Here is a 24,356-nt window from a genome sequence, read left to right as displayed (position 1 = left end):
ACATTTACTAAGCAGTGATAAGAGCAGAGAAGTGAGTCAGTGGAGAAGTTGCCTGCCCATGACAACCAATCAGCACTGAAGTAACATCTATAATTTGCATACTATAAAATGGTACAGAGCTGCTGATTGGTTGATGGGGCCACTACTCCACTGGCTCACTTTTCCGCTCTTATCACTGCTTAGTAAATGTCCCCCATAGTTTCTTATACATCCATATAGTTACCTATACAGCAATTTTGTAGATATATTTTTTTATTCAATTGTCTTTACTATTCCCTCTTCATAGACTGTTCGTGGTTCCGAATTCCCATACAACAGTGTTAACTATTCCTTTTTTACTACTGTACTTCCTATATAATCATCTTTGTTGTTTCCTATCCAACTTCATTACTGTGTTGTCTATCGCCATTCACTGTTTTCTATCTAGTCGTTTGTTGCATTTTTCTGTGCAGCCATTTATTATTCTTTTCTATGCATCTTTACAATTTCCTAAAGGAAAAGGCCTGAAAACTAACCCCATTATTTCAAAAAGGAAAAAAAAAACAGCAACAGTGGTTTTTTTTCTTTCTAGAGAGTAACTTAGGATATCATAATAAAGTGAGTTTACCATGCCTTTCATGTGAAATATCTTTAAATGTTCTTTTTTGTTCTTTTCTGAGAATACTTTAAAGTAATCTTTGATATTGTTCTACATGTGGTACCCAGACACATGTGTTACAAGGCCGGTTCAATCACGAAACATAGCAGATGCTATTTCTGAGGCATGTTTTCATATTTCAAACCCTTACATTCCTCTTTCACTGACACTACACTTCCAGCACTGTTATTCAACAGACACTTTGAGCGGGGAAAAAGCCTCTTCGAGTGAATGCCCCATTAAAAATCAAACATCCATGAATATTAGATGAGTGAGAACATTTTCTAAAGGCTTTCCACAGGTCAAAACATATAATAAATTAGCAAGCCCAGGACAAGGGTTTTTTTCTTTCCAAATCATTGAAACTACAGCTTATGGACGATGCATGAATGCAGGAACCAATATAGGCTCATAATGCCTGTAGCTATTCATTTAAAAAATGCCATACATTACAAAAATCCATAATCAATTAAAAGAGGCCAGTAACCCAGCACAAATTTCCATCTTAATTCACACCACATTCATTTTTATTGAAGTTTTTTTTTTTTACTTCTTGCAAATTGTAACCTTAAAATATCAAAGGTTTCCCCTTGTGTGAAGGAAGATTCACTTACACGATGAATATTAAAGCATGTGTGTTCCCGTAAAACGAACGTCATTTCTGAGCGTTTCATCCATTGAGTCATTTTTTGGTTGTGTTTTGCTAAAGAGAAGATGCACCTTTTGTATCTGCTTCATTTTCTTGGTACCTAAAAACCAGACCATGCCCACTTATGAAAAAATAGACCACACCCACATGTTACTTATTTAGCGCTATTTATACAAGGAGAATGTAGTTAAACTGATAAAAACTGATCACATTGACATAAACAAAAAAAAAGTACTTGGAATGGTTGAAATACACTTAGGAAAAGGAGGTAGTTAGTGGCAGATTGATCCCTATAGCTTACACCTGAAAACATCTGCTACTATACGTACAGACGTAGCCACGTTCATTGTGTCTACATCTATGCGCATTCGTCGTGGCTCATTTTCCGCAACCGTGTGCACGTCTATGTGAATGGGGTGGAAAAAGACCTGGCCTGGTGCGGCTAGACGCGGGCACACCTAGCTGGACAGGGAGTGCACTTCCCGGCAGGATGTAGCCACGATAAGCGCGGCTATATCTGTACACAGTTTATATTGTTTAAGCACTTAACTGAGTAATATTTTTAAACACACCTCCCCCCCCCCCCCCCCCAAAAGAAAATGCTCAGAAATTTTCAGGGTTTTTTATGATTGAATTAGGTTAAGAATATTTATTTTAAACATATCCAATTTAGGGGTATATTCAAATATTCAATACCTGTCGGTTCCTTTCCAATGAAAAGGATCCGACAGGTCAGTATTCAGTGAGGTGGCCTGTCGGATTTGGCCGTTCCCTGACAATGCCAATCCAACTTTTTTCTTTTCTTTTTTCCTTTTCCTCCTGCTCTGGCCGGAGCTCAGCAGTCCTGTGGGGGGGTAGCATAGCTCCGCCGCCTCAGTCTCGGCACCCGCAGGTACTTCAGCGGGGTCCAGCGCAGAGCCACCCAGGAAAGGTGAAGGGAGGAGGGTCAGGATGATGTCACCTTCTACTGCGGTCACAGAGTGCGGACGGGAGCTCCGGGATGCAGTCACTACTTGAGGCCGCGGCTCCAGAGCTAGGCGCAGGCCCCGATCTCCCTGGTCAGCTGGACCAACAGCACAGGTACCAGAGCACTCAGGGATCAGCCCCGCCGTGTCCCCCACAACTGGAGACTTTAAAAAAAAAACTCAACAGGTTTTGGCTGTTCCGACAATGGCAACCTGACTTTTTTTAAAGTCGGATTGACATTGTCGGAAACGGGGCTAAAATCTGTCGGGTTTGGCCGCGCTTCCGACAATACCTGCGGATCAGCGTCTGAAGCCGCCGATCCGCGTGCATTTTGACAGCTTTCCGACAAGTCGGGAATTCCCGACTTGTCGGAAAAAATGGCACCCCTATTGAATAGGTCGGAACCCCATTCCAACCTAAACCTGTCGGAAGCTGCCATCTTTCCGACAAGACGGCAGCTTCCGACAATGATTGAATACATCCCTTAAAATATATAATATTAAAAAAAGCAATTTATATATATATATATATATATATATATATATATATATACATATTTTGTAATAAACATCAGTTCAAACATCAATGGTTAGATCATCGTGTCATTGATGATCGGAACATCACGCCCATCGCAACTTCACAGTTTTCTGGCACCTGTTCCTCTCTGCAGCCTCGGGGGTTCCACAGGGAAGGTGAAGGTTGCTTTTTTTACACTTCCCCAGCGGATGCTAATGTCTGCAGCTACGGGGTGGGTGGTGCTGCCGGGCTGACCAATCAGCAGTGATCGGCAGCATAGCAGACTCAGAGGGGAGAGAACCAGTAAGCTGAGAGGCCGGGAGGTTCCTCTGATAGTGGTAGCTCAGCCGCACAGTGAGCTTTCTGATTGGTCGCATCAGGGAAAGCCCAGCCAAGTGTGATTGCATCTGATACGACCACTCCAGGCAAGTGGATAATCAAATATCTAAAAATCACTTTGCAAATGTATTGATTTTTCTTTTTTCTTTCCCTTATTGGTACCTGTCATAACAGTATACCACATAACACAGTATTACTTTTGCTGCATTAACTTTCTATTTCATTTTTAAACATTAAAGCAGCAAAATCTATGCTTCTAAATGAGAGTCCTGTCTTCATCGAGACAAGACAAGTGGAAATTTGTAATTCAAATGAGAAATTTTAATGAACTTAATGCACAGCCCGTATAAAAAAAATGTAGTAATGTGCCAATTTGGTTCTCGTAAGGCTTATCCCAAACATTCCCATTAAGCTATTGATTGTGTCCATTTAAAGGGCTGAATGGAAAGATGAACATCCTAATGGTTTGCACATTACACTGATAGTTGGACTAGTCCAAAAACAAAAACACAAAGTCATTGTCAGTAATGTGGGTAAATATGAACACTGCTGCCAACATTTTAAAAATATGCTCATTGCTATTCATTTTTTATGTATTTTTTTTCAATTGAATTAAGTGATTTGCTCGTTTGCTACTATTAAGACAGACAGTGTTTTGCATAAGCCTATACAAGATTGTGACAGTTATTAAACAACACCGCGCAGTGTGCGGTAAGCCATAATGGCCCAGATTTATCAAGCCTTATTTACTAAGCCTTGGATGGAGATAAGGTGGACAGAGATAAAGTGCCAACCAACCAGCTCCTAGCTGCCATGTTACAGGCTGTTTGAAAAATGACAGTTAGGAGCTGGTTGGTTGGTACTTTATCACCGTGCAATTTATCACTCTCCAAGACTTGATAATTCTGGGCCAATGTGCAGTAAACCATGAGCAAGCAGATTTTTCTAGTGTTGAAGATGAAAGTAAGCACCTTAGTGAATTTAATTTTAAACAAATCAAATGATCACGTGTATTCAGCTTACAGTACTTTTCTACAGTGACCCTAACTCCAGAGTTTCAGAGAGCCCTACCAGACTCAGAGCAGACAAGCCTCCTGAATCCCACCCACTTACCTACTAAAGTGGGCGGTCCAAGAGCTCCATCATAGCCCCGCCTCCCACTGCACAATGTGAATTACATCATTGTACAGCAGGGGGAAGTTCCTTGATGATGCAATTTGCAATGACACGTCTCCCATAACATAAATTTACTAAAGTGTGAGTTTTTTTTAGAAGTGGAGACGTTGCCCATGGCAACCAATCAGATTTTACCTATTATCTTCTAGAACAGGCATTCGCAACCACGGTCCTCAAGGCACACCAACAGTGCAGGTTTTAGTGATATCCAGGCTGCAGCATAGATGGTTAAATCAAAATAACTGAGCTACTAATTAAGTGACCTGTGCTGAAGCCTGGAGATCACTAAAACCGGCACTGTTAGTGTGCCTTGAGGACCGTGGTTGGGAATGCCTGTTCTAGAAGGTGCTAGATGACTGATAAGTAGAATCTGATTAGTTGTCATGGGCAACACCTCCACTTTTAAAAAAACTCACACTTTAGTAAATATATACCCCTAGGTGTCCAATCCATGATCTGCCAGATCGGACATTTAATAAGAAATAGGTGCAGTATGTATGGTCATCAGTCTAATCCAGAGACAGTGCTGCAAATACTATTAAAACTCAGATTGGAATGTAAAGTTTTCTCTGACGTCCTAAGTGGATGCTGGGGACTCCGTCAGGACCATGGGGAATAGCGGCTCCGCAGGAGACAGGGCACAAAAGTAAAAGCTTTAGGATCAGGTGGTGTGCACTGGCTCCTCCCCCCATGACCCTCCTCCAAGCCTCAGTTAGATTTTTGTGCCCGGCCGAGAAGGGTGCAATCTAGGTGGCTCTCCTAAAGAGCTGCTTAGAGTAAAAGTTTTGTTAGGTTTTTTATTTTCAGTGAGTCCTGCTGGCAACAGGCTCACTGCATCGAGGGACTTAGGGGAGAGAAGTGAACTCACCTGCGTGCAGGATGGATTGGCTTCTTAGGCTACTGGACACCATTAGCTCCAGAGGGAGTCGGAACACAGGTCTCACCCTGGAGTTCGTCCCGGAGCCGCGCCGCCGCCGACCCCCTTGCAGATGCCGAAAAGTGAAGAGGTCCAGAAACCGGCGGCAGAAGACTTTTCAGTCTTCATAAGGTAGCGCACAGCACTGCAGCTGTGCGCCATTGTTGTCAGCACACTTCATAGCAACGGTCACTGAGGGTGCAGGGCGCTGGGGGGGGCGCCCTGGGCAGCAATGATAGTACCTTATTCTGGCTAAAAATACATCACATATAGCCCCTGGGGGCTATATGGATGTATTTAACCCCTGCCAGGTCTCAGAAAAACGGGAGAAGAAGCCCGCCGAAAAGGGGGCGGGGCCTATTCTCCTCAGCACACAGCGCCATTTTCCCTCACAGAAATGCTGGTGGGAAGGCTCCCAGGCTCTCCCCTGCACTGCACTACAGAAACAGGGTTAAAACAGAGAGGGGGGGCACTTATTTGGCGATATGACTATATATATTAAAATGCTATAAGGGAAAAACACTTATATAAAGGTTGTCCCTGTATAATTATAGCGTTTTTGGTGTGTGCTGGCAAACTCTCCCTCTGTCTCCCCAAAGGGCTAGTGGGGTCCTGTCCTCTATCAGAGCATTCCCTGTGTGTGTGCTGTGTGTCGGTACGTGTGTGTCGACATGTATGAGGACGATGTTGGTGAGGAGGCGGAGCAAATTGCCTGTAATGGTGATGTCACTCTCTAGGGAGTCGACACCGGAATGGATGGCTTATTTAAGGAATTACGTGATAATGTCAACACGCTGCAAGGTCGGTTGACGACATGAGACGGCCGGCAAACCAATTAGTACCTGTCCAGGCGTCTCAAACACCGTCAGGGGCGTTAAAACGTCCTTTTACCTCAGTCGGTCGACACAGACACGGACACTGACTCCAGTGTCGACGGTGAAGAAACAAACGTATTTTCCTTTAGGGCCACACGTTACTTGTTAAGGGCAATGAAGGAGATGTTACATATTTCTGATACTACAAGTACCACAAAAAAGGGTATTATGTGGAGTGTGAAAAAACTACATGTGGTTTTTCCTGAATCAGATAAATTAAATGAAGTGTGTGATGATGCGTGGGTTTCCCCCGATAGAAAATTATTGGCGGTATACCCTTTCCCGCCAGAAGTTATGGCGCGTTGGGAAACACCCCTTAGGGTGGATAAGGCGCTCACACGCTTATCAAAACAAGTGGCGTTACCGTCTCCAGATACGGCCGCCCTCAAGGAGCCAACTGATAGGAGGCTGGAAAATATCCTAAAAAGTATATACACACATACTGGTGTTATACTGCGACCAGCGATCGCCTCAGCCTGGATGGGCAGCGCTGGGGTGGCTTGGTCGGATTCCCTGACTGGAAATATTGATACCCTTGACAGGGACAGTATTTTATTGACTATAGAGCATTTAAAGGATGCATTTCTATATATGCGAGATGCACAGAGGGATATTTGCACTCTGGCATCAAGAGTAAGTGCGATGTCCATATCTGCCAGAAGATGTTTATGGACACGACAGTGGTCAGGTGATGCAGATTCCAAACGGCACATGGAAGTATTGCCGTATAAAGGGGAGGAGTTATTTGGGGTCGGTCCATCGGACCTGGTGGCCACGGCAACAGCTGGAAAATCCACCTTTTTTACCCCAAGTCACATCTCAGCAGAAAAAGACATCGTCTTTTCAGCCTCAGTCCTTTCGTCCCCATAAGGGCAAGCGGGCAAAAGGCCAGTCATATCTGCCCAGGGATAGAGGTAAGGGAAGAAGACTGCAGCAGGCAGCCCATTCCCAGGAACAGAAGCCTTCCACCGCTTCTGCCAAGTCCTCAGCATGACGCTGGGGCCGTACAAACAGGTGCGGTGGGGGGTCGTCTCAAGAGTTTCAGCACGCAGTGGGCTCACTCGCAAGTGGACCCCTGGATCCTACAAGTAGTATCCCAGGGGTACAGATTGGAAATTCGAGACGTCTCCCCCTCGCAGGTTCCTGAAGTTTGCTTTACCAACGTCTCCCTCCGACAGGGAGGCAGTATTGGAAACAATTCACAAGCTGTATTCCCAGCAGGTGATAATCAAAGTACCCCTCCTACAACAAGGAAAGGGGTATTATTCCTAGAGATGAGCGGGTTCGGTTTCTCTGAATCCGAACCCGCCAGAACTTCATGTTTTTTTTCACGGGTCCGAGCGACTCGGATCTTCCCGCCTTGCTCGGTTAACCCGAGCGCGCCCGAACGTCATCATGACGCTGTCGGATTCTCGCGAGGCTCGGATTCTATCGCGAGACTCGGATTCTATATAAGGAGCCGCGCGTCGCCGCCATTTTCACACGTGCATTGAGATTGATAGGGAGAGGACGTGGCTGGCGTCCTCTCCATTTAGATTATAAGAGACTGAGAGAGATTTACTGGAGCTGACTAGGAGGAGTACTGTTACTGTAGAAGTGTAGAGACTGAGTGGAGAGAGTTTACTAGTGAGGACAGTGCAGTTTACTTTATAATCCGTTCTCTGCCTGAAAAAAGCGATACACAGCACACAGTGACTCAGTCACATACCATATCTGTGTGCACTGCTCAGGCTCAGGCCAGTGTGCTGCATCATCTATTATCTATATATAATATTATATATATATCTGTCTGACTGCTCAGCTCACACAGCTTATAATTGTGGGGGAGACTGGGGAGCACTACTGCAGTGCCAGTTATAGGTTATAGCAGGAGCCAGGAGTACATAATATATTATATAGTGAGTGACCACCAGACACACAGTGCAGTTTATTTAATATATCCGTTCTCTGCCTGAAAAAAGCGATACACACAGTGACTCAGTCAGTCACATACCATATCTGTGTGCACTGCTCAGGCTCAGGCCAGTGTGCTGCATCATCTATATATATTATATATCTGTCTGACTGCTCAGCTCACACAGCTTATAATTGTGGGGGAGACTGGGGAGCACTACTGCAGTGCCAGTTATAGGTTATAGCAGGAGCCAGGAGTACATAATATTATATTAAAATTAAACAGTGCACACTTTTGCTGCAGGAGTGCCACTGCCAGTGTGACTAGTGACCAGTGACCTGACCACCAGTATATATAATATTAGTAGTATACTATCTCTTTATCAACCAGTCTATATTAGCAGCAGACACAGTACAGTGCGGTAGTTCACGGCTGTGGCTACCTCTGTGTCGGCACTCGGCAGCCCGTCCATAATTGTATATACCACCTAACCGTGGTTTTTTTTTCTTTCTTTATACATACATACTAGTTACGAGTATACTATCTCTTTATCAACCAGTCTATATATTAGCAGCAGACACAGTACAGTGCGGTAGTTCACGGCTGTGGCTACCTCTGTGTCGGCACTCGGCAGCCCGTCCATAATTGTATATACCACCTAACCGTGGTTTTTTTTTCTTTCTTTATACATACATACTAGTTACGAGTATACTATTTCTTTATCAACCAGTCTATATATTAGCAGCAGACACAGTACAGTGCGGTAGTTCACGGCTGTGGCTACCTCTGTGTCGGCACTCGGCAGCCCGTCCATAATTGTATATACCACCTAACCGTGGTTTTTTTTTTCTTTCTTTATACATACATACTAGTTACGAGTATACTATCTCTTTATCAACCAGTCTATATATTAGCAGCAGACACAGTACAGTGCGGTAGTTCACGGCTGTGGCTACCTCTGTGTCGGCACTCGGCAGCCCGTCCATAATTGTATATACCACCTAACCGTGGTTTTTTTTTCTTTCTTTATACATACATACTAGTTACGAGTATACTATCTCTTTATCAACCAGTCTATATATTAGCAGCAGACACAGTACAGTGCGGTAGTTCACGGCTGTGGCTACCTCTGTGTCGGCACTCGGCAGCCCGTCCATAATTGTATATACCACCTAACCGTGGTTTTTTTTTCTTTCTTTATACATACATACTAGTTACGAGTATACTATCTCTTTATCAACCAGTCTATATATTAGCAGCAGACACAGTACAGTGCGGTAGTTCACGGCTGTGGCTACCTCTGTGTCGGCACTCGGCAGCCCGTCCATAATTGTATACTAGTATCCAATCCATCCTTCTCCATTGTTTACCTGAGGTGCCTTTTAGTTGTGCCTATTAAAATATGGAGAACAAAAATGTTGAGGTTCCAAAATTAGGGAAAGATCAAGATCCACTTCCACCTCGTGCTGAAGCTGCTGCCACTAGTCATGGCCGAGACGATGAAATGCCAGCAACGTCGTCTGCCAAGGCCGATGCCCAATGTCATAGTACAGAGCATGTCAAATCCAAAACACCAAATATCAGTAAAAAGCCTCATTTTTTCTTTGCGTCATGTGCTGTTTGGGGAGGGTTTTTTGGAAGGGACATCCTGCGTGACACTGCAGTGCCACTCCTAGATGGGCCCGGTGTTTGTGTCGGCCACTAGGGTCGCTAATCTTACTCACACAGCTACCTCATTGCGCCTCTTTTTTTCTTTGCGTCATGTGCTGTTTGGGGAGGGTTTTTTGGAAGGGCCATCCTGCGTGACACTGCAGTGCCACTCCTAGATGGGCCCGGTGTTTGTGTCGGCCACTAGGGTCGCTAATCTTACTCACACAGCTACCTCATTGCGCCTCTTTTTTTCTTTGCGTCATGTGCTGTTTGGGGAGGGTTTTTTGGAAGGGCCATCCTGCGTGACACTGCAGTGCCACTCCTAGATGGGCCCGGTGTTTGTGTCGGCCACTAGGGTCGCTAATCTTACTCACACAGCTACCTCATTGCGCCTCTTTTTTTCTTTGCGTCATGTGCTGTTTGGGGAGGGTTTTTTGGAAGGGCCATCCTGCGTGACACTGCAGTGCCACTCCTAGATGGGCCCGGTGTTTGTGTCGGCCACTAGGGTCGCTAATCTTACTCACACAGCTACCTCATTGCGCCTCTTTTTTTCTTTGCGTCATGTGCTGTTTGGGGAGGGTTTTTTGGAAGGGACATCCTGCGTGACACTGCAGTGCCACTCCTAGATGGGCCCGGTGTTTGTGTCGGCCACTAGGGTCGCTTATCTTACTCACACAGCGACCTCGGTGCAAATTTTAGGACTAAAAATAATATTGTGAGGTGTGAGGTATTCAGAATAGACTGAAAATGAGTGTAAATTATGGTTTTTGAGGTTAATAATACTTTGGGATCAAAATGACCACCAAATTCTATGATTTAAGCTGTTTTTTAGTGTTTTTTGAAAAAAACACCCGAATCCAAAACACACCCGAATCCGACAAAAAAAATTCGGTGAGGTTTTGCCAAAACGCGTTCGAACCCAAAACACGGCCGCGGAACCGAACCCAAAACCAAAACACAAAACCCGAAAAATTTCAGGCGCTCATTTATTCCACACTATATTGTGGTACTGAAGCCAGACGGCTCGGTGAGACCTATTCTAAATCTGAAATATTTGAACACTTACATACAAAGGTTCAAATCAAGATGGAGTCACTCAGAGCAGTGATAGCGAACCAGGAAGAAGGGGACTATATGGTGTCCCTGGACATCAAGGATGCTTACCTCCATGTCCCAATTTGCCCTTCTCACCAAGGGTACCTCAGGTTCGTGGTACAAAACTGTCACTATCAGTTTCAGACGCTGCCGTTTGGATTGTCCACGGCACCCCGGGTCTTTACCAAGGTAATGGCCGAAATGATGATTCTTCTTCAAAGAAAAGGCGTCTTAATTATCCCTTACTTGGACGATCTCCTGATAAGGGCAAGGTCCAGAGAACAGTTGGAGGTCGGAGTAGCACTATCTCAAGTAGTTCTACGACAGCACGGGTGGATTCTAAATATTCCAAAATCGCAGCTGTCTCCGACGACACGTCTGCTGTTCCTAGGGATGATTCTGGACACAGTCCAGAAAAAGGTGTTTCTCCCGGAGGAGAAAGCCAGGGAGTTATCCGAGCTAGTCAGGAACCTCCTAAAACCAGGAAAAGTGTCAGTGCATCATTGCACAAGGGTCCTGGGAAAAATGGTGGCTTCTTACGAAGCGATTCCATTCGGCAGATTTCACGCAAGAACTTTTCAGTGGGATCTGCTGGAAAAATGGTCCGGATCGCATCTTCAGATGCATCAGCGGATAACCCTGTCTCCAAGGACAAGGGTGTCTCTTCTGTGGTGGCTGCAGAGTGCTCATCTACTAAAGGGCCACAGATTCGGCATTCAGGACTGGGTCCTGGTGACCACGGATGCCAGCCTGAAAGGCTGGGGAGCAGTCACACAAGGAAAAAATTTCCAGGGAGTGTGATCAAGTCTGGAGACTTCTCTCCACATAAATATACTGGAGCTAAGAGCAATTTACAATGCTCTAAGCTTAGCAAGACCTCTGCTTCAAGGTCAGCCGGTATTGATCCAGTGGGACAACATCACGGCAGTCGCCCACGTAAACAGACAGGGCGGCACAAGAAGCAGGAGGACAATGGCAGAAACTGCAAGGATTCTTCGCTGGGCGGAAAATCATGTGATAGCACTGTCAGCAGTGTTCATTCCGGGAGTGGACAACTGGGAAGCAGACTTCCTCAGCACGACCTCCACCCGGGAGAGTGGGGACTTCATCGGGAAGTCTTCCACATGATTGTGAACCGTTGGGAAAGACCAAAGGTGGACATGATGGCGTCCCGCCTGAACAAAAAACTGGACAGGTATTGCGCCAGGTCAAGAGACCCTCAGGCAATAGCTGTGGACGTTCTGGTAACACCGTGGGTGTACCAGTCAGTGTATGTGTTCCCTCCTCTGCTTCTCATACCTAAGGTACTGAGAATTATAAGACGTAGAGGAGTAAGAACTATACTCGTGGCTCCGGATTGGCCAAGAAGGACTTGGTACCCGGAACTTTAAGAGATGCTGACAGAGGACTCATGGCCTCTGCCGCTAAGAAGGGACTTGCTTCAGCAAGTACCATGTCTGTTCCAAGACTTACCGCGGCTGCGTTTGACGGCATGGCGGTTGAACGCCGGATCCTAAGGGAAAAAGGCATTCCGGAAGAGGTCATTCCTACCCTGGTCAAAGCCAGGAAGGAGGTGACCGCACAACATTATCACCACATGTGGCGAAAATATGTTGCGTGGTGTGAGGCCAGGAAGGCCCCACGAAGAAATTTCAACTCGGTCGATTCCTGCATTTCCTGCAAACAGGAGTGTCTATGGGCCTCAAATTGGGGTCCATTAAGGTTCAAATTTCGGCCCTGTCGATTTTCTTCCAGAAAGAATTGGCTTCAGTTCCTGAAGTCCAGAAGTTTGTCAAGGGAGTACTGCATATACAACCCCCTTTTGTGCCTCCAGTGGCACTGTGGGATCTCAACGTAGTTCTGGGATTCCTCAAATCACATTGGTTTAAACCGCTCAAATCTGTGGATTTGAAATATCTCACATGGAAAGTGACCATGATGTTGGCCCTGGCCTCGGCCAGGCGAGTGTCAGAATTGGCGGCTTTGTCTCACAAAAGCCCATATCTGATTGTCCATTCGGACAGGGCAGAGCTGCGGACTCGTCCCCAGTTTCTCCCTAAGGTGGTGTCAGCGTTTCACCTGAAACAGCTTATTGTGGTACCTGCGGCTACTAGAGACTTGGAGGACTCCAAGTTGCTAGATGTTGTCAGGGCCCTGAAAATATAGGTTTCCAGGACGGCTGGAGTCAGGAAAACTGACTTGCTGTTATCCTGTATGCACCCAACAAACTGGGTGCTCTTGCTTCTAAGCAGACGATTGCTAGTTGGATGTGTAGTACAATTCAGCTTGCACATTCTGTGGCAGGCCTGCCACAGTCAAAATATGTAAATGCCCATTCCACAAGGAAGGGGGCTCATCTTGGGCGGCTGCCCGAGGGGTCTCGGCTTTACAACTTTGCCAAGCTGCTACTTGGTCAGGGGCACACCCTGGCTGAGGAGGACCTGGAGTTCTCTCACTCGGTGCTGCAGAGTCATCCGCACTCTCCCGCCCGTTTGGGAGCTTTGGTATAATCCCCATGGTCCTGACGGAGTCCCCAGCATCCACTTAGGACGTCAGAGAAAATAAGAATTTACTTACCGATAATTCTATTTCTCGTAGTCCGTAGTGGATGCTGGGCGCCCATCCCAAGTGCGGATTGTCTGCAATACTTGTACATAGTTATTGTTACAAGAATCGGGTTATTATTGTTGTGAGCCATCTTTTCAGAGGCTCCGCTGTTATCATGCTGTTAACTGGGTTCAGATCACAGGTTGTACAGTGTGATTGGTGTGGCTGGTATGAGTCTTACCCGGGATTCAAAATCCTTCCTTATTGTGTACGCTCGTCCGGGCACAGTATCCTAACTGAGGCTTGGAGGAGGGTCATGGGGGGAGGAGCCAGTGCACACCACCTGATCCTAAAGCTTTTACTTTTGTGCCCTGTCTCCTGCGGAGCCGCTATTCCCCATGGTCCTGACGGAGTCCCCAGCATCCACTACGGACTACGAGAAATAGAATTATCGGTAAGTAAATTCTTATTATAAGTGCAAGCATTTTGCTATAGCTTAGCCACATTGGAGAACCATTCTTGAATAGCGAATATACTGAATATAGTTTTTTTTCCTTCTAAACATAAAACAATGGGCAGCAGTAAAAACATTTAAAAAAAAATAAAATGAAAACAGTTTGCAGTTTTTTGTTTTACAATGTGAGAAGGAGGCTGGAAGGAAGCCATGTTGATCAGCAGCGTATACAGCAGGAAAAAAGTAATTGTCTTGAGAATCATCAGCTCATTACAGTTAAAAATAGCACAGTTCTGCTCCTTGGAACTAATTATTGAAAATTAGGCCCTCTGTGAATGAAACAGGTGTAAGGAGTAGTAGAAATTTCAAATATCCACCTCTCTGAGGACTAATGAAATGCAATATAATATTATGATGTATGTCTGAAGCAAGTTTCAGAAATAATTAAAAATACAAATCACAGTATGTTCATGTATGCCACAAAATAGGCATTTACAGTGAAATTACCCCAGTTTTGTGCCTATAGATATATTTAAATAGAAACTATTCTTACGCAATACCTCTGTAAGGCATTATACCCACTGACATTAAATACATATGTTTTATATCTGTTATGAAACTGATGCAAACTCATGCAAAGGAAACTGATAACAGAACCCACAGTTTCCAGGTTCTAGTCAGCGTGTCAACAATCAAAATGTCGACGGCAGAATGTCAATGTGTCTGTGAATGTTGACATTCAGGATGTTGGCTTGTTTAAAATGTCAACAAATAATTGTCGACATTCAAACTATTGACGGTTACATATCGACATGTCCAACATATTGACATTGGTACTGTCGACACGTGCAGTTAGGATTAGGCGACAGGTAGGGTTCGTTTTAATCTAAAATAGTACAGTTGACTTTCTGACTGTCGACATTTTCAAAATGTCAACATTATGTTGTGTATGTTGACATGTCATTTCTCGTTATTTTAAACATGATGACATGCTGAACAGCCTGTTGACATATCATACCCAACTCCTGTTTTCAATGGCAAAATAGCTGCATACATTCATATTTTGACATATTGTGTTATGTATTGTGCATATTACGTTATGTACTGCATATACTGTGTTATATTTTGTTCTATGTGTCATGTACATGGTGTTATATACCATGGATATTGTGTTATGTATTGTGCATAATATTATGTTTTATGTACTGTATACTGTGCTATTCATTGTATGTATTGTGTTATGTATTGTGCAGATTGTTCTATTTGTCTTCTTTATGGAGTTATATAGTGTGTTTATTATGTTATGTGTTGTGTATTTTGTGTTATGCATAATATGTTACATATTGTGTATACGGTGTTATGCATTGTGTATATTGTGCTATGTATTGTGCAGATTATTGTATGTGTCAAGTATGCGGTGTGTTGTATAGTGTGTGTATATTATGTATGGTGTTATATAGTGTGTATATTATATTATGTTACGTATTGTGCATATTGTGTTATGTATTGTGCAAATTGTCCTATGTGTCATGTATATGGTGTTATATACTATGTTTATTGGTTTATGCATTGTGCATATTGTGTATACTGTGTTATGTACTGTGTATATTATGTTATGTATTGTGTATATTTTGTCATGTGTTGTACATATTGTGCTATGTGTCATGTATATGGTGTTATATACTGTGTACATTATATTATCCATTGTATATATTGTGTATAAAAATAACCATTCAGACACAGAAAGCACAAGAAGACAACGATGCAGTCAGTTCTGAATGAAGCTTGCTACTGTATCTATATATTGTAAGGGTATAATAAAACACATTGGTGATCCTCTTTGTGTCAAGAGACCCTACATTGTGTTTCTAGTTATACTTCTCCAAAATTAGACTTTATAATAAAAAAATAGCTGTAATTACAGGCCATGAAGGAGACACATGACTTTATAGACATCACTGATGGTGCCAAGGCTAAATAAACGGAATGCTTGCTATTTTATATAATCTTATGACTGATAGAGGATTCACATGCTAGGTTTATTTATTACAATGCCTTATTCAGCTACAGTATATCATTTGAATCATATGAACCATCCTCAGTCCTAGGTCTGGATTATATTGTAATGTACCTCTAGTACGCTTTTACTACTCATCTACTGTACCCTTGCACAAAAGGGTGGAAATATGTGCATATATATATATATATATATATATTTTTTTTTTACAGAATGCCTAAACTGAGCTTCATGGTGCAGCATCCATGTCCTGACAGAATGGACCGTCACCTCCAGGCCCCAAAGGTGCTATATCCCACGGCAACGGGATAGCAAACGGAGGGAGTATGTGCTGCATATAGGGGGTAATTCTGAGTTGATCGCAGCAGCAAGTTTGTTAGCAATTGGGAAAAACCATGTGCACTGCAGGGGGGGGGGGGCAGATATAACATTTGCAGAGATCGTTAGATTTGGGTGGGGTGTATTCAAACTGAAATCTAAATAGCAGTGTAAAAATAAAGCAGCCGGTATTTACCCTGCACCAGAGGCGGATTGGCCATAGGGTCTACAGGGAAGATTCCTGGTGGGCCGGCGCACCCGTGGGGCCTGTTTTGTTTGAGGACATGTGGTCCTTTTTATAGACATAATGAATAAGATGCTAAATAATTTGCATATATGAAAATTGCCTTGCCACTTAGCCTGTGATTGCAGATGATCTAGTGCAGAGGTTCTCAAACTCGGTCCTCAGGACCCCACACAGTGCATGTTTTGCAGGTCACCCAGCAGGTGCACAGGTGTATTAATTACTCACTGACACATTTTTAAAGGTCCACAGGTGGAGCTCATTATTTCACTTGTGATTCTGTGAGGAGACCTACAAAACATGCACTGTGTGGGGTCCTGAGGACCGAGTTTGAGAACCTGTGATCTAGTGCACAGGTTCTCAAACTCGGTCCTCAGGACCCCACACAGTGCATGTTTTGCAGGTCTCCTCACAGAATCACAATTGAAATAATTAGCTCTACCTGTGGACCTTTTAAAATGTGTCAGTGAGTAATTAATACACCTGTGCACCTGCTGGGTTACCTGCAAAACATGCACTGTGTGGGGTCCTGAGGACCGAGTTTGAGAACCACTGATCTAGTGTATGCTCTGTCTGCCTGCTTGGCTGACATATAAGATTGAGTGAATAGTGATTGGGATACGGTTGGTGTAATAAGCAAGAAAATATATATTTCTAAAGAATGATATAGTTTCCTAAATTCTGACGGTGTATCATATAATGTGCTCATAATATTTAATTTTATTTCTTTTTAACTTCCCCCTTGATGCTGGACATGCCCACTATCTGGAAAGTTTTGGGGGGAGGGTGCTGCTGCCATGGCCCATGGCTAGACCTTACACCTCTGGTGCTGCCCATGTGGGGCCATTAGTACAAATTTTTCCAGGGCCGCTTTTTGTTCCCAATCCGCCCCTGCCCTGCACAGAAACAAAATAACCCACCCAAATCTAACTCTCTCTGCACATGTTATATCTGCCCCCCTGCAGTGCACATGGTTTTGCCCAACTGCTAACAAAGTGGCTGCTGCGATCAACTCAGAATTACCCCCATAGTTGCAGTCTCAGCAAATTCTATGGTAAATTCATGGTAAATGTGTTAAGGCTTAAACCAAGTACATGAATAAATGGGTTGGGGATGGAATCCCTGCAGGCGGGATCCCGGAGGTCAGTATACCTACTCCGGGATCCCGGCCGTCAGAATTCACAGCCTATGGGTGGGGCAGCTGTTGGCATTCTTGGCAGTCGGGATCCCGGAGTTGGTATTCTGCCCGCCGGGTTCCTGACCACCAGGATATTAACTACATCCCGAATAAATGATTTCCTTGGACACACTGTCTTAAGTTTCTCTCCTAAGGGCATATTCATCAACACTTACGGGCCCACTACACATGCGGAAACATTAGTCTTCGCCTGTATAATGCGTGTATAATAAAGTAACTGGTCCACTCATTAATAAGGGCCAGATATGGCTCCACTAAGGGAAGTTTTCAGAGTTTGCTTGCAGGAACTGATACCATCTTCAGACAGCTCCCTCCTGCTGAAAGGAGATCAAGGGGTCTATTTACTAAGCCTAAAGGGCCCCATACACTTATGCGGCATGTCTGACCATCATGTCGCAGACAATCACCCCAGCAGCCTCCCGGGTGGCAGGATTGCCCAAGATATATCGTATGGTGTGTTTTTGCATACGATGTATCTTGTGCGATCCCAGCCACGCCTGCGGGGTCGGACATCAGTCAATCTGGAGGATCCGATCCGATGCTCACGGGAACGCGCATCGGATCGGAAACACCTCCAAAATGCCCGATTTCATCCGATATATCGGGCCGAATGCCCGAAATCGGATGAAATTGGGCAATATCGTTCTAGTGTATGGGGCCCTTTAGATGGATATAAAGTGGACGGAGATAAAGTAGCAGGCAATCAGCTCCTAGCTGTCATTTTTCAAACCCAGCCTCTGACATGGCAGTTAGGAGCCGATTGGCTGGTACTTTATCTCCGTCTACTTTATCTCCGTTCAGGGCTTAGTAAATAGACCCCCAAGAGTACAAAGAGGGATCTATTCAGATCCATCCGCCTCCAGCGGCTCTCCCTGTGCGCAGGCATGAACTTAGCGCAAATATTCTCCGTCATTGTCCCTGAATTACAAGGAAGCAATCGGACAAATGGTCTCAGTAATGAACTGGCGCTCAAGACCTATACATATTCTGGTGGCTCATGTATACGTTTTCCTAATAAAAAAGTCCAAGACAGATTGTTGTCTGTTTCTAGGATTACTCAACAACTTTCCAATTACGGTTTGGGTTGATCTGGGGAGGGGTTTAGGATCGGGGGCAGGGTTTGAGTGAATCAGGGGGAGGGTTTAATTTATTTAAATTTTACATGTCAAAATGTTGGGAAATATGTATTGATGGAAAGATAATAAATGACAGTAAATTGTGATAGTTACTGTAACTCTCGTTACTATTTGAGAGAATAGTTGCACAGATTGAATGATTACAAACAGAACTCCTAATACTGTATGCACAGTGGGGGTCATTCCGAGTTGTTCGCTCGCTGCTATTTTTAGCAGAATTGCTAATAGGCTCAAATCCGGCAGTTCTGCGCATGCGTATGCACCGCAGGGCGCACGCGCTAAGCAATTTCACACAAAACTATGCAATTTTACTCACGGGCGAACAAAGCTTTTCAGTCGCTCTGTTGATCGGAGATGATTGACATGAACTGGGTGTTTCCGGGTGGTAACTGAGCGTTTTCCGGGAGTGTGCTAAAAAACGCAGGCGTGCCAGCAGAAAACGCAGGAGTGGCTGGAGAAACGGGGGAGTGGCTGGCCGGACGCTGGGTGTGTTTGTGACGTCAAACCAGGAACTAAACGGACTGAGGTGATCGCAATCTAGGAGTAGGTCTGGAGCTACTCAGAAACTGCAAGGAAATACTTAATAGCAGAATTGCTAATCTTTCGTTAACAATTCTGCTATGCTAAGATACACTCCCAGAGGGCGGCGGCTTTGCGTTTGCATTTTTGCTAAAAGTAGCTAGCGAGTGAACAACTCGGAATGACCACCAGTGTCACAATATATAACTTTCATTTTACATAAAACGCATGTAAAGTCTACCAACAAATACTCAGTGAACTCAGTAACATCTTGTTTTATAGCCGAGCCAATGCCAGATTCATTCGCTGGTTACGCTCACAGGAACCTTCTGTAGCTGAAATCCCAAACTCACAATACAATAGCACAGTAAATGGTACAGAACAAAAAATGCAGTATTGATTGGAGAGCTGCGGGATAATTGTTCATTTTCTGCCCTAAATAAAAGATGATTGCTCAGGGATGTTAGTGTGAGACTGTCGGATTCCCGGGCTATTGTTTACTGGGCAGGGCGGCATCAATTTTCCAAAGGATGACACGAGGGATGTCAAAACTAGCACCTTTTACCTCCCATCCCTGACAGGCGGCTGAGTGACGGTGGCAGTGATGGGACTGTGCCTGTATTGGGATATGCACCAGAGAATAACTGGCAAACAAAAAGAGCATCACAGCTTCAGAAAAGACATAATCAGCAGTTGTCAGGGCTGGTTATATTATGTGTATAATATGTGAATAAAGGGCACATTGTTCTGTCTCACATCCTGACATTTTACAGCGTTCTGACGATCGCTCGGGTCTCCAGACATGTTGCAAGCCTTTGTATGACATGGCATGGAAATGTGAAGAAATGCATATGTAAATCTCCCGAACTACAGGAACAATAAATGCAGCACGGTGCGATCGGTCAATAGGTGATACCTCTCTTCAAGCCGGATTATGTGCTTGGCTATTGATCGGCATCTTCTGATGCAATCTATTACTGGACAGTCCAGCGGTGGCTCTTTGTTCAAGTGTAATATATTGGTTTACAGAATAATGGAGGGTATGCGTGTGGCCAGTGTTGGACTAATAAGAAGCTGCAGTTGGACATATATGATGAGCATCCTGGGTCCTTTATGCAGAGATAGTTGAGCCAAAGGGAGTGGCAGGAGTCTGACGGGCTTGGACCAATGTTGCTGTGCATCACTTATCATTTAGCCTGTCATCAAATCTAGGGGGGATTTAGACCCGATCGCTGCTGTGCGTTTTCGCACTGCAGGCGATCAGCGATAGACTGTGCATGTGTCTGCTTCGCAATGCACACGCGAGTCAGCAAACAACAGCATGCCTCGATAGACAGCGACAGGCTGGTGCGAAAATTTCAATTGCACAGCCATTCGCAAGGTGATTGAGAAGAGGCCGTTTGTGGGTGGTAACTGACCGTTTTCTGGGAGTGTCAGGGAAAACGCAGGCGTTCACAAGCGTTTTCAGGGAGGGTGTGTGACGTCAGCTCTGGACCCGATCAGCCTGTTTTCATCGCACTGTAGGAGTAAGTCCTCAGCTGCGCACACACTGCACACAGTGGAAAAACCATTCACCAGTGAGCGGCGGACGGATTTGCAGCTGTCCGCTGACTGAGGTTTTTTTTGCAGCTTGGCGTGCACATGCGATCGCACACTTGCACGGTGAATATACACTCCCTCTTGGGCGGCGACTATCTGAACGCAGAACAACAAATTTAGCAGCCCAGCGATCAGGTCTGAATCCCCCCCATACTGTATATGTGTAATGGTGTAAAAAGATAGAGAACCTAATCTCATCTCCAGGCCTATTTATCAGTTGATATTTGCGGGTTAACAGATGTTTTTGGGGGGTGCCTGCAAATATCAGTAGTCCTCTGAATGTATCTCAGGGGACAGCAGTGATTTTTGTAAATATCTGCTGTGATCCCGTTTCCTACCGCAAAAGCAGCCGCCATAGGGAGCTGCTTACTTGCCTAATTTACCCTCCATGGGACTCTCCATTTACGAATGCGTGGTCAGCAGACTGCGCATGTGCAGAACAGCGCTGGGGTCCCATATCACTTATAACACCACACAGTGACGGGCTCCTTTCTGAACCCCATTCCCTACATATGTTTCTTAATACACTCTGGCGATCTTTCATTTCTTATTGCCGCTATAATAAATATTCACCTTATACTTTCAGACAAATCTCTCTCACCCCACAAACTATTAAATAGCACAGTGTTCATTCTTCTGACCAGTTACTTAATGTATAGTGGTAACAGGTTGAGGAAGGTAAGCTGCAGGTGGCAGGTAAGGACGCACCATGATTTTACAGGGGATGGTTTTATCCAAAAATATTTATAGAATGTCTCATTTAAGGTGCCGCCCCGAGGGCCCTGCTAATTATGGCCCTGACTGGTGGTAAAGGGAGCTCTCTGAACATGCACAGTGGAGGCGGTAGCTCTGACTTGGCCTTCCAGCTCTACCTTTGTGGAAAATAATTGAATAGTTAAAAAAATATAACAAATTGAAAAAAAACTCTTTAATATTATTACTATTGTTTTTAAATACTTTATATAAATAATAAAGCAAAATTTCTCCTGTAAGGGACCTCCATGCTGGCCATTGTAAGAGGATTTAATAGACTTGCATGGGGGAATTTATTGCTGGCGGTTGGGATGCCGGCGGTCAGAAGAACGATTGCGGCATTTCGTAAGTAAGTATAGTTCCCTTCCCCCAATGCTCCTCTAACCCAAAACCCTCCCTATTCGCAGCCTAAACCTAACCTTTCCCCCGCAGCCTAACTCTCCCCAGTGATGCCTAAACCTAACCCCCCCTTCCCACAGCCTAACCCCAAACCTCCCTTCCCCACAGCCTAACCCTCCCCAGTGATGCCTAAACCTAACCCCCCCCCTTCCTACAGCCTAACCCCAATCCTCCCTTCCGCACAGCCTAACCCTCCCCAGTGATGCCTAAACCTAACCCCCCTTTCCCACAGCCTAACTCTAACCCTCTTTTCCCCGCAGCCTATCCCTCCCCAGGGTGCCTAAATGTAACCCCCCTCCCCGTAGCCTAACCCTAACCCTCCCTTTCCTGAAGCCTACCCCTAGCCCTCCCCCTGCAGTCTAAACCTAACCTTACCTGTCCGCAGCCCTGGCAAACCCTAGTTCGGGAAACCTGACTAGATCTCACCACTGGAATCCTGACCGGATTCCCCTTCCGGAGATTGTCAGTGAAGGCTATTGCTGGTGACCCGACAATGGCTATCGTTGGCCTCCACAGTGTAATATTGATATAGAGATATATCATTGCACAACAATAATTATAGGCATAACCATACACTTGCTTAGAATAATTACATTATATTTACAGTATAAATTTCATATATATGTACATTACTGTCTATCAAAAATACTTTTTTTATAATTCTATTTCAGATAACATGTGATTGGAAATTAGGTTAGGCTTGTGCCGCCTTATAACTTGTACAGAATAGGAAGCCAGTGCAATCATAAACTACATTTTTACTGCTTTTTGTGTTAAGCTGACTGTCATTAGCCAACTGTTTTAAAATGAGCACTTGCCTCTGTCTGGAAAATGGGCTCAGTAAATGCATGACAGTAGTATAATTTGGAAGTCAGACTGTTAAGTGCAAATAAAGAGCATTACAATGGATTTAGACATTTAAATCCCAATGCAAAGGACGTTCTTTGTAGACACTATAAAATGCTTATTGTGGACATTGCTGTTGCATGTGGGTGTTCTTATATTTTATTGTTTTACATTGTTGTTGTATCCAATTACATTTACGCTCACAAACCTTCCTTAAGATGGTTAGCTACAGTACCTCAATAATGTAATATGGAGCAGATTCATCCAGTAAGTAATGCATTTAAGATGATACTATAGTTGGACTGCAAACAACAATGACATAACATGCACTGGCTATAGAACATAGTGTTAGTGTACAATGCCAGTTTGTCATAATAAATTATTTATTACTTATTTTGGAGCAGAATAGTGTTTTACATCGAAATCACTAACAACAGTGTGTACCAGATGATTATATAAAGCAACCATGGCTTTTAATATTGGAGACATATTCTGGGCACTTTTTTTTTTAATTCCATATATTATTTTAAGGGATTATTTGAACAAAACAAGAATTACACCCTCCCTCCGTATAGCAGAACAATGTGCAGCTTGGTAGAACTGAACCCTGTCATCTGTACCCAGCGCGGTAACAGGGCTCCGGAATGCCCTGTGCCAGCCCCGCCCCCTATGCGCTTAATGTCATGATCTCAAGCAAATGGGGTGGGGATGTCACACCCGGACTGCCCATACAGCATTGGGGGGGCCTGGTGCATCCAATGGCTTTGGGCACAGTCCTAGTTAGGGCCATGTCTGCCCCATCCCCTAATAATATTTGCATTCTCCCGGGTTGTTGATGGGGGGGAAAGCGTCTGTTCTAGCACAAGCAGGGGTGAGTTTTCAGCAGTCCCTGGCAGAGGATCTTCACATATCCGCTCGCTGAGGAAAGCAGAGAGAGTTTTTTTTATTGGAGCATCGCATCACATCAAGTATCATTGTTATCAAATAAGCTCACATGTACAGTTACACAAAAAAATATTTTAAAGAACTTTCATTTTTAATACACAGGGGGAGAAACCTTTCAAGTTGAGACGTTGACCATAGCAACCAATCAAATGAAAGCTTAATTTAACTGCCACCGTCTATAAAATGATATCTAGAGATATCTAGAGTCTCCACTAGATACATGCATGGCCGGATTAACAATGGGGCGGATGGAGCTGCAGCTCCAAGCCCCCCATTGAAAATAGGCCCACAGACCTCCCTGCAGTGCAGGTAGTAGCAGTGCTGACAGGAAAAAAACAATTTCCTATCAGCACATACAGCAGCTCACTCACCTCCGGCTGCTCATTCACCCTCACCCTAAACTGGTTAGCCTGTGTCTTCTTGAACTCTTCGTGTTGCAAGGAGGCGGGGCTTCGGACGGGCACGGGGGCGGAGCCTTGGAAATAACTCCGAGACAGCAGCCTCCTGTCAAGACCCTTCCCCTCTTTCATGAGGCATGTTATTATATAAGCTGCAGCAGGAGTGGTATGTTGCAGCAAAAGCATTTATGTTTTGATGGCCGAGGGGGCGGGGCTTCGGACGGGCATGGGGGTGGAGCCTCGAAAATAGCTCCGAGGCTCCGCCCTCAT

The 24,356-nt window shown here is 44.6% G+C and overlaps 1 protein-coding gene and 1 long non-coding RNA gene across 15 annotated transcripts in view; one reads left to right on the top strand and one right to left on the bottom strand.

Annotated features, from left to right (window-relative positions):
* The window catches only part of ROBO2 (roundabout guidance receptor 2), a 1,589,073-nt gene that overhangs the window by 1,036,434 nt on the left and 528,283 nt on the right, over window positions 1-24,356 (top strand). The window lies entirely within an intron of this gene.
* On the bottom strand, window positions 23,109-24,278 carry LOC134987224 (uncharacterized). Its single transcript, XR_010192928.1, has 2 exons — window positions 24,060-24,278; window positions 23,109-23,661 (listed from the first exon to the last, which is right to left on the bottom strand). It is a non-coding gene; the product is annotated as an uncharacterized LOC134987224 (long non-coding RNA).

This window comes from Pseudophryne corroboree, chromosome 2, assembly GCF_028390025.1.
Source record: "Pseudophryne corroboree isolate aPseCor3 chromosome 2, aPseCor3.hap2, whole genome shotgun sequence".
NCBI classification, from domain to species: Eukaryota; Metazoa; Chordata; class Amphibia; order Anura; family Myobatrachidae; genus Pseudophryne; species Pseudophryne corroboree.
The sequence above is the reverse complement of the archived record's forward strand: the minus strand, read 5'-3'. Positions and strand labels throughout refer to the sequence as shown.